Raw genomic sequence first — 12530 nt, forward strand, 5'->3', positions numbered from 1 at the left:
GCATTATTTTTATTCAAATTGAATTAAAAAGAGAATATCACATGAAATGATAAAAATGCATATAAACGAAGCATTACAAAGGAACTCACTTTTTCACCAAATAACATAGGGATGAAAATATTTTTATAAATTAGTATATCACATTATAACAATATTAGTGAATTTTTCTAGATTTTTAGAAATTATTTGAGGCATTAAATATTGCTAGAATTTATAAAAGTTGACTTATTTGGAGAATTCTAATTAAATATTGGCTCAGGCTTTTTGGACCAAACTAATTAAAATGGGTTGCTGGTGATCTCTAGTTTGATCATGAAAACATTAAGAATTTTTGGACTATTTTTGTATTTTCAAAAAAAATCATGAATTAAATAAAAAATATGCACTTTTATACACTTTTGCTTGCTAGCTTCTTCCGGGCGCCGGCGCATGCAGAGGCCGGCACTGTTTACAATGTTTTCGGCAACTGAGTTACCGAATACGGTGAACAGTGTCGTATTCGGCAACTGAATTGCCGAAAATTGTGGGGCCGGACTGTTTTCGGATTCTAAGTTACCGAAAGTCAGTTTTCGGCGTTTAAGGTTCCGAATACTGATGCTAAATTTGTAAATACGTCAACATGTTGTCTATTTTCGCAAATACGGCGGTGTCTGTTGTCTAAAATCCCAAAATATCCCCAATTATAGAGTAGTATTGGACAGTCCCTAAGTACGCTGCTACATATTTTAGGATCATACAGAGGCACTATCAAAGACTATAACTAAAGGAAAATCACATAATAATCCATTAGTGTCTTGAGGTGAGTCAATCTAACATTATGTTCCTAAGATATATCAAAATTATCGATGTGGTATTTTAATATCTATAATCCGTGAAACATTAATAACATCGTAATATAATCAAAGAGTTTCGTGAACATGCTACATGCTTGTTTATCATTATAATGATAATTATTTATAAAATAGAAGAACATATTATTTAAAAATATATAAATATAAATACAATCATCTCTATAATTAGTTTTAGGACATATCACATCGCATGCAAATTATGAAAAATGGAATGTTCAAACGGAAAAAGTACGAATCCAGCTTAAATAAATGAATGACAAGTACATGTGTGCAATCGTCGTGCACAACGCAATCAACTTAACACACAGAGAAAGGGAAAGCTTTGCCAACGAGCAACAAAGCAATGATGGGGCAAAGCTAACTAACAGTCACCAATATAATTCGCCAACTTGGCGTTCCTGCTTGCTTACTACTGTTATGTTGAGTGTCGAATGCTCCATCCTTTTAAACGTTCGTTTACAAAATCGTTTCATGGCAGATTATATGCATGTGGACTGATTCATGGCATTGTGTTTTTCCTATTCATTTTTTTAAAATAGATTGTGAAGGATTTTGTTCCAATGTGCATGGACTGATTCATGGCGTTTCTGCTTGTGTTTGGAGACTTCAAAATTTGAAGGTAACTACGTGTCTAAGTGCTCTAAATTTAGTAAGATGATCTATATTTTATTTTTATTTAAATTTACTTGCTAGATTGCTCTAGGTTTGAAATTATATGATTGCTCTATGGTGATAAATTTTGGGAGGAGCTAGAGCTCCAATTGAGTTCTAATTGAGAAAAATTACAATTTTCTTATTGTAGGGTACATAGAGATGATTTACTTTTCATTTGTGGTTAGATTTATTTATTCGATTGCTCTAGATTTGAAAGCATATGATTATGCCATGATGACCTAGATCTCCAATTTTCTAGTAGTAATTTAAAAAATATATTAAAATCACCTCTAAATAGATTAAAACCTAGCTCCAATTTCCTAGTAGTGAATTATCAAAAAAAGATTAAAATCACCTCTAAATAGATCAATATATTGAATATGAATCTTGTGATGTAGTGATGGCACATCCACCCGCTAGTCGCAAGCGGACGTGGCAGTATTTAGAAGGTGGGTCCTCCGACCCGGGCCAAGTGCCGGAAGGTGATGTGCCATTTAATATGGAGCAATCAAGATGCAAGGTAATTCAATAAATAAGATGTGTATTTTAAAATATTGCATAGTTAGCAGTTCAATAGTTTTTTATTGATTGCTGAAACGCAATGATAATCATAAATTTACAGATGGACCGAACATAGATGTACAAGGCTGACCGTCGCGGGCCAGAATTCTTTCATGGCATAGAGGCTTTTTTGAAGGTTGTCGTGGCATATAGGAAGTTAAAAAATAAGCGTGATTATCACTATATATGATGTCCATGCGTACATTGCAAAAATGAGAAACAGTTCTCATGCATACGACAGATCCGTGCATACTTATTTCATAGGGGTTTCAAGCCTAGCTATATCCGTTGGACCGAGCGTAGTGAACATAGGAGGTTATGCATGAAGAGCAGCCCACAGTCGAAGAAGACGGAGACAACGATATGATAACTGAAGAAGACATCGATATGTCGATGTTCGAAGATACTTTTGTCGCTAAAGATGAGGATGACCTAGATAAAATGTTGCACATAAAACATTTAAATATGCTCGGGTCATTCAAGACAGTATGCGGATTGTCTTATAAGATATCATATCGCAATCACTTAAAGAACTTAAAGAGGCAAACAAGGTGACAAGTTGACGGTTCCAGATAGCATCAAGGAGTACCCTGAAGGATGCAATATGACTATAGCGAAGCATCAGGTCATAGTCATACACTATATGAAAAAAGTCATTAGTGACGAGTGATAACCGATATTAGTGACGGGTTTTATACCTGTCACTCTTATCGCATCACTAATGATAGCTCACTAGTGACGGATGACGTTCCGTCACTAATGATGTCATTAGTGACGGGTTGTAATCTTGACCCGTCACTAATGATCGATGAACATTTTTTATATTTTTTAGACACAAAGAGTCAAAAAAAAAAAATTTTTTACCCGAGCCATCCCAACTCAGGCCTATCCTATATGCCTCACAAGCCACGTTTTTTTCATATTATTTTCAAGTTTGTGTTCTATGATAATCGAACTTGCGACCTCCTCCTCGCGTGTATAGCCAGCTTACCACATCTGCTATCACGTAGTTATGATAGAAACCAGATAGTTTATCCTTTTAACCTTCTTTGTCAAAGGTCATTAGTAACACGTTATAACTATGACCTGTTACTAATGACTAATTTTACCAAATTTTGTCGAGGGTTATAATTTGATAGGTGACCCGGAGTGCATTTGGTAAACAGGCATAACTTTTGCATATGAACTCCAATTTTGATATTTTTTGATTCCATGGACATCTACATAAAAAGTTACATCCGTTCCTCCCCCACTTTGTTGGGTTTAGAGAATTTTTTGAGGCCAAAAATAGCTTGGAAGATTGAGTTCTCGCCCTAAAAAATTTTTGCACCATTTTCGGGACACACGTTTATGTCCATAGCTGCCACATCTCACATCATACTTGACCAAAAATGTATAATAGTTCCTATTCTAGTGCTGCTGAGGTGAGAAAAAATAAGAGAAAAATAAAATAAAAAATATTTACGAATACTGTTATTAGTGATTGGAGTTAGTCATTAGTGATGGATTACAAGTTGACATATCACTAATAACTGTCATAGAACGACCCTTCACTGATGAGTGGATCAATTGTGACTAGCCTAGGATAACCTGTCACTGATGACCTAGTCATTAGTGACGGGTTACAACTTGATCCTTCACTGGTGACTGGCCTAGGACGACCCATCACTGATGACCTTATCATTAGTGACGGAACACAACTTGATCCGTCACTAATGACCTAGTCATTAGAGATAGATCACAACTTGACCCGTCACCCGTCACTATTATCATCAGTGACGGATCATGTTACAACCCGTCACTAATGACCAATCATTAGTGATGGGTCTATATCTGGTACTGATCAGAAGGTAGCTTCCTCCATCAATAATGATTCGAACACGATAATCCTTGACTATAAGGAACATCTGAAATAAATTATGGTGTTGTAGATTTTCCGCTTGCTCTATTTGAGTGCTTAACACTCGCTGTACAATGAGGGTCTGATAATCCTCCGTGACAATGGCATTGAACACTTCCTCATGGTCGATATTCGTCTCATGATCATCCTCATCATCTGCATGGTTAGCTGCAAGATCATATTCATCATCATCACTAGCACTTAAATATCCACCGCCTTCTGTTACAATGTATGCTCGTTGACTTGAGCAATCCTGCATGATGTGGCTCATTCCCTTCCATCGGTGGCATACAATCCCGGTCGATCGGCCTGTAGAAGCAACCGAAGAAGAGCTCTTGGCTGAACCTTGCATACTTACGGATTTGCTTACCTCGAGAGCGTGCGATGGTGTCGAAGGTACTGCTGAACGTACCCTACTCGAGAAGGGGGCATCAAACTATATAGCTGAACATAGGACTATTTTGACTTTTCCCAGTGTTGATTTTGAAGTGGTCATACTTTCAAAATTGCTCCTTAGCCTCTGTTTTCGTCCCTGCAATTCTTTTTCTGCCAGACATGCAAGTTAGAACAATCTAGAAACACTATTATATAATCAACTATGTCCTGAATTTCACGCCTTAACCCCCATAAAAATGTGCCATTGCATACACTTCATCCTCAATAATATCACAACGCAAGATAATAATTTGTAGCTCCTAATAATATTTTTCTACGGATCTATCACCTTGGTTTAAGCGCTGCAATTTCTTACGCCAAATTGCATTTAAAAGAGGGTGAAACAAATCTATTACGCATAGTAACATTTAAAGCATTCCATATGGTAGGTGTTAACACATCAATGCATACTCTATTCCACCAGATAATTGCAAATTCTTTAAATTCATTAGTAGCTTGCCTAACTCTATGCACTTCAGGAACTAAATAAGCATTAAACTTTTGTTCAATCGTCATCTCCCAATCTAAATACTTTTCAGCATCATAAGGATCCACAGAAGATGGAATGGTAAACTTAACCCTAGCAAATGGATCATCATTAACACATAGGTTATGTTGCTAAAAATTATTATCTCTCATACCTTGACGGTTGAAGTACAATTGGTCCCGTTGTTGTGCATCAAAGGTGTCTTGTTCTTGCCTAAAAATTTCATCATCTACGACGGACTCCTCTTGCTCATGGTCTGTGCCACGAGGATCCACATGCCAATGGTTTGGTGGCTGATTAACCACTCAATCAAAGCGTGTATTAAGCATGGCAATACTATTATTAAGTCGTTGTAATGTAGTGTTTGTCTCCGCAAACTTCTTATCGAAGTCGTCAGTAATAGCTTGTTGATGATCATTCAACACCATTGTGAGTTCTTCCTTCAAAACACACTCATGTACACCTGATGCTTCTCCTGCCATGGTTAGTCAAAGATAGAAAACAATGAAAATAAATTATCCCTATCGACTACTAGGTGGTGGAGGCGGAGTCACACACTCTCAAACGTCTTACCACGCTCTTGCAAGTGTTCTTACCTATCACCGTAGTTGGCACAATCGATGGTTAGTTCGTGATACCTTATCGAGTACGAGTGAGGTAGTTGCAAAGGGAGAAACTCTTCTGATCAAGAGGAGGTGTAGCTTGGATAGGCAGTATTTAGTAGCAAGGAATAGCAATAATTGAAATCAGATTAGCAAAGCTGAATAAAAGTCCACAGTACTCATCATAGTTGTTGGACCGAACACGTTCCTAGAACTAGCTCAAACATGCCGAAAACTATAACAGACACAAGCACAATGGAACAAAACTCGTAATGCAAATTGATTCTCTTTTTTTTAATTCTCTCTTTTTTTAACTCTTTGCTTCTTCTTTTTTTTTGCACTCCTTGCTTCTTGCTTGCTTTTTTTGCGAATGTAACACAAACTCAAAACTCTTCTATTGTCTTTACTAAGACCAGTGAGGTACATGAGTCACAAACTTTTTCTGGAGAGCAGGGGTATAAATGTAATAAAAATATACTCTCTCTCTCTCTCTGAACCTTGGCTACCTCTGTTTGGGCTATTGTGTGATACTCGAACTTTGTCGGACAATGCTCGATATGATGAGTACGTAGGGTGTCCGAGAGCAGCCAGAAACAGATACACTCTGACTAGGTTGTGGAGGCAAAAATGAGTGGATAGTTGAATCCGACTAGGTGGTCGAACCCGAAAGGATGGTCGAATCCAAGGAGATGGTCGAAACAACTAGTGATCGAATCCGAGTAGATGGTCGAAACGACTAGTGATCGAACCTGAGTAAATGGTCAAAACAACTAGTTGTCGAACCTTAATAGATGGTCGACTCGACTAGTGATCGAGCTCGAGTAGATGGTTGAAGCGACTAATAGTCGGACTCGAGTAGATGGTCGACACGACTAGAGACACAATCTTGGCTATTGCAGACAAGGGGAGGACGAGATACACGACGACTAAACAGCAAGACTCAACACTAGAAACTAGATCACGATGACTCGACCAGCAACAAAGACACCGACGATGGACTCAAACTCAACAACGCGAATACTAAAAACAAAATTACGAAGGCATAAAGTGGTTTGGATAGCGAAAAAACTAAAACTTAAATATTTTTGGGGGGCAATCTTCTGGACTTTAGGTAATTAAAAATGATGAAATAAATGGGATAACTGAGATTACCTAATGGGCAACCAAAGCTCTGATACCACTTGATGCACGTTTGCCCAATCTTTTGAAGGTAATACGATAAGTCGATTGGTGGAGTTTCGACATTGATGATCCAAAGGCTCTAACCAAGACAGATCGAGAACCCTCGCAACCACTACACCACTACTCCGTGGTTATCAATCGTGCCAAGACACGGTTGACCTCGCCAAGAAGGCTTTTCCTGCAAGCGAATCGAGAACACAAGAAAGAACAGGTAGATGCAGTCTGAATATTACTAATTACTAATGAAGTGCTAAAGTTGAGATTTCACAAACCGAACAAGCGGCGAAACTGTACAAAACAGAATAATCTAAGCAAAACCCAAACTTAAATTACGACAGCTACAGTGTATATATAGGTGGGGTGTGAGTAGGTCGATCTAAGGTTATGCAGCCATAGAAAGAGGCATACACAACCTGGACTCCTACCCCGACACGATTACAAGACCTAACTAGGTCCAAAACGGTGACGCAACACCTTATTTCTTTGACTCTGACTAAACTATAAGGAATATTTGGTCGATCTCATATCTATTGAAAATGGCTCGTCGTAAGCTTTCCAGAGTGTCCAAGATTGCCTAAAACGGAGTCCGTATAAGAGAGTTATGCCTGTTTTACTGACGTATTGTCCTGCGACTTAATCACGACCACGACTTCGACCACGACCATGACTAGAGCTCAGTCTGGAGTCCGAGTAGACTTGGCTTTCGAGGGGCGACGTCCGGGTAAAGTTGTGGTGTTTCTCCCACGTTCCTAAGCAATAAAACATTGTAAGAATTTAGTAGGAATCCATCCGAGGAAGCATCAATAGTGAGAAACGAGTTCAACTGGTGGTCTAATTGTCATGCACGTGCTCTTATAATTGGACCTTATATGATTTGAGGATTATTGAAAGTATTGATTGTATCTGAAGAAGGCATGGGTTCATCAACCTGTATGTACCTTCATGAAGGATGAGCAATGGGCACACATCATAGTCGCACATAGGTCACACCATAGAGGAGGAGAGAAAGTCACTCACCTCTATTGTTCCCGGATGAGGCCAACGAATTGCCCATAGTGCAGATCCAAGCAAATACCACGAGAGGGAGAGAAGGAGAATTGGGGGAGGTAGAGGCGAGCGGGAGTTAGGTGTGAGGATCAAACTCTCAATCTGGACTATATACTAGGGTTTGGAGAGTGTGAGACTCTTTGGGATGTAAAATTGTACTGAATACTAATTGGTCCCTGAATTCCATAATTACGGCGTTGAAAAAATCTAAAAAAATTATGATTTTTTTTGCGGCAGTGCATCCCTAAGTTACATAATTTTTCACATAAAATACATATGTGTGTGGTTTATAGGAGTCAAATACGCAACCACTCACCTTGCGCTGAGGAGTCTCCTTACCATCTTACATATCACTGATTGTTGAGAGCAATGTAATATTTTTCCTTTTGATCTTTTTGTCTAAAATTTTGACAATTATTTGGATACAAAAATAACATCAAACAAAAATTTGTTACCTAAAAAGTTATAGATCTTGTCGAGAGCTATAATTTTTATATAAATCATTTTTTATCCGATTCTATATGAGTATTTTATGAATTTCCAAATATCTAGCTAATAACATGTAAACCGACATATTTCAGTAGATTTTTGTTTAGAACCAATTATGTTAGTCTAATTATTACAGTCAATCTGTGACATAGATTGTAAACTATTATTACAGTTAGTTTTTTACTCTACTACCAGTTTTAGTCAATCTAAGCTATGAAACTGATAGTAATAATTTTATTACAGTCGGTTTCAAAAAATTTGATTGTAATCCATCCCTTGAAAAAATCATTTCGTGCACGCTGCTACTTAGAGACATCATGAGTGCTCTGCTCAATTCCGTGATGTCGCCTTGGTTTGGTTCTGCTTTGCTCCGTTGCTCAACTATGAGATTATCTCCAACTATATTCCTTTTATTTCATTCTCTTTCTGATTCACTTTCTCGTTCTCATTTTATTTATTTTCTATTATCTCTAACAGCTTCACTTTAAAGGGATTCGTAAAAAAAAAAGAGACAGAATCTCGTTCTGAAGGGAATGATCTTGATAATCCCTTCGTGACGATAACTGTAAAGGAAAATCGTTGGAGCGCTGAAAAGAAAAAAAATCCTTTCGTAAAGGAATTCTAGATTCTGATGGGAAACGATTGAAGATGATCTGATGAGAAAACGAAGGGGACAGCGAGGCTCCATCCAGCGACAGAATGGGAAAACGAGCTCACAATTGCCCGCCAATGGCCCTGATCTCCCGCCGGGTGGGCCAAGGCTTGGTAAGAGGTAAAAGTAGTGCAATGCGAGAAGATCTGTGCTACAACCTGGTAAACAAAGTCTAAAACATAGTGCAATGTGATAATATATCCCTAAAACTTGTGCATTATTGCAATTCACTGTATTTTTATGGACTTAGGAGTTTATCTCAGTCCACTCGTTCTTTTGCCCTTCTCTTTGTTGTATCTATGATGTCCACATTAATATACCCAATGACTAAAAATAAAAAAGAATGGCCAATGCAAACAGCTAACTTGGTCATAAGCGTACACAAGACGACATAAAAAGCATGAGCCGTGAGCTGATCTGTGCCTATTCCATTGATCACTTCGTTGCCTTACCAATATATTGAAGAGGAACGTCCGGCCGGTGCTCAACATTTCTTAGCTACCTAGTAATAGAAAATGTCATCTTATTTTACAGTTCACCATTTAGACACAGCAGAGGTTTTTTATACAAATACACATGCACACAATATCACCTAAATTGTTCGCACCCGAGATTCCTAAAGCTCGATCCCAGGATGAGTGGGGGCGCTGCCGCTATACGCCTGACCAACAGCTCGAACCCAGGTTGGCTTCTAAAGCTGGAGGGAACTACCACCCGGTGACGGATCGAAATCCTCTCACTCCAGCATGGTGGAGTTATGAATGAACAGTAAAATGTGAGATGATAAACAGTATCATAACTTCAAACGGTTCATGTCCTGTGTAGTAAAATGTAATGTAGAATGGCACTATAGACAAAAATATTGTAATATCAATACTGTAACAGTACTGTAATATCAGATCTGATTCATCCGCTTAAATCCAACTATTTACATTAATTTGAAATCACCTAATGCTACATTACCGAAGTCACGGGATCTCATTCCCCGTGACAATGCCACCAATGGGCACCATGCCCCTGCTGGTCCGACATGGCCAGCAGGCCCCACCCTTCCACGCAGCTTGCCTCCCCGATCGAGAGACAAAGCCAGTGGTGGGGCAGGGTCATCACCTACTAATCATTTGCTGATGGAGGTTGCTGTAAATTACACGAGACTCCCTTTACAGAAGCAACAATGGCCATGCAACTTTCAAAAATTGACAACCCTCCTCCCCCCCCCCCACGGCTTAGTTTGATGTTGTGGTGGTTTTTCAAAATTATTTATTTATTTTTACTTTTTGGTACAGTTGTTAGTTAGAAACATATTTTAAAAATATGTAACAGAAAAAATCACACTATAAATATCAAATATTCCTGTAACTAATTAGATTTTACATCACACTACAGCAACCATGAACAAATCTAAGACTACTAATCAAATGGATTAGAAACTTATACGCGGTTCCTAGATCGGAGCTGCTGGATGGAGGCCCAGAAGCAAATGCCTATTGGATTGGACCCACTAATCAAAGAGTAAAGGCAGTATGCTACACAAATTATGACCATTAGCCAAACACCAAAGCGCTAAGAGCATATTCAAAAGTCTCCTAATTCCGCTCCTAATAGTTAAATTTAAGAAATTTTATCTTAAATTTTAATTTCAACAGCTTTCCAATCTCACTTTTAATATTTACCAACCTCAAAATCGTCCCTCTCGCTAACTACATATGGGGAACGCTCCCTCGCTCCCAACAACATCAGACCGCCCCAGGCCCACCCCTCATCCGCGCACTGGGAGTTAGCCCCACCCACCGGAGCTTGGCGCCGCCTCCCTGTTCTCCAACTCTGCCTTCAACTACGTGCTCTTCCTCGTTCTTAGCTCCATCACCATCTCCTCCCGCCTCCGCTCTTTCTCTGCCCGACTGCCACCTCCCACCCTGATTCCCATCTGCGAGCGGTGGACTCCAATGCCGACCGGCTCGGTACCTCCGCAAGCCCAGCCATCATGCAAGCATCCTCCTTCACTGCTTCTGTGTAGCATGTCGCGGTCGCCGACGGAGGCGAGCTGGGAGCTGCCCTCCCTGACGAGGAGCAGTAGGAGCAAGATAAGTAGAAGGGGAAGCTTCTGCTGCAGTGAGCTAAGTTGAGGTGGGGAGAGATGGAGGGGAGTGGAGACAGCTCGAGATGGAGCTCGACGAGGAGGTGCACAGAGAAGGCGGCGCATACGAGGACGAGGTATAGGATCGCGCAGAAGAGGATAACTATGATGCAGAGCAACACCTTGGGGTGGGCCTTACGTGCTCGAAGAGGCTGGCGAAGGAGAGTTGCGTGAAGAGGTGGCGGTAATCGGCTGTTGAAGAAGCGGCGGAGGAGCAGGAGGGCCGACTACGGGTGGTAGGCAACGAAGGTGTTGATGGCATCCTACCTAGCCAGGGTGAGGAGCGGGAGGTCCATCTATCGCTGACGATGTTGTAGAGATGACGGATGAGGTCTATCTGTCGGTGACACAACAGAGGATATATAGGAAATAGGGTTTTAGATGTTTATTGAAGATAAAGAAGATTTAGAGAGAGAATCTTCTAGAAATGACTCTGTATAAAAATGTAGAAAGTGATCAGTTTTAAAGAAACTCTTCAAGATGCTCTAATACAGTAACTAGTGGGATCGCTGACATGTCATTTTTCGTTTATCCGTGACTATTGCTACTTTTCACCACTGCTTGTTTCCTGAATTGCCCTCCAAAGGTTTAGTAGCAGGATGATCGACATAAAAGCCAGTGGTGTTTATGGCAACTAACTTACGCTAACAGAAAACTGTTTCTGTGTGTGTATATATATAAACGCATACAGTGAGTCTATACTGCGGTTATTTGTTTATCCGTGACTATTGCTACTTTTCACCGCTGCTTGTTTCCCAAATTACCCTCCAAAGGTTTAGTAGCAGGATGATCGACATAAAAGCCAGTGGTGTTTATGGCAACTAACTTACGCTAACAGAAAACCGTTTCTGTGTGTGTTTATATATAAACGCATACAGTGAGTCTATACTACGATTAGACTTAATTCTAGTTATTATTGTGCTATCTCTAGTTACAACTTAAAAACTATAAGTTACAATCCGTTAGGTAAACCAGTTACAATCACACATTCAGAGATACATATTTGCAACTCGAGAAGCTAACAAGTTATAATATATATATATATATATATATATATATATATATATATATATATATATATATATATATATATATATATATATAAAAGGATTGTAGTTACGTTTTAGATCGTACTATGATTACAATCGTGTTTCTTAGATTGTACATCATTAGATAAAGAATTCGTCAGAAGTTACATTCATCTATAATACAATTACAACTCAAAATTTTTTATTTATGTTTCTTTTTATCTTCCTGTCTCGTGGATTATAACTGATAGTTTTTTAAATTATAACTAAAGATAACATAATAATAATTAAAATTGAGCTAGTCGTCATATAGACTTACCGTATATATCACTAGATTATTTAATTAACCATATCAGTTACCGAGCCTAAAAATAGAGTAAATCATATCAGAGACCGGACATTTGCACTAAACCTCTACTGGTCCGCCCCTGACATGATGATCCTATGTCCCACCTCCATCGACATCCGTGGCCGGTGACGTCAAGCCTCGTTCCTCCGTTCCCTC

Source organism: Phragmites australis, chromosome 1 (genome assembly GCF_958298935.1).
Source record: "Phragmites australis chromosome 1, lpPhrAust1.1, whole genome shotgun sequence".
NCBI classification, from domain to species: domain Eukaryota; kingdom Viridiplantae; phylum Streptophyta; class Magnoliopsida; order Poales; family Poaceae; genus Phragmites; species Phragmites australis.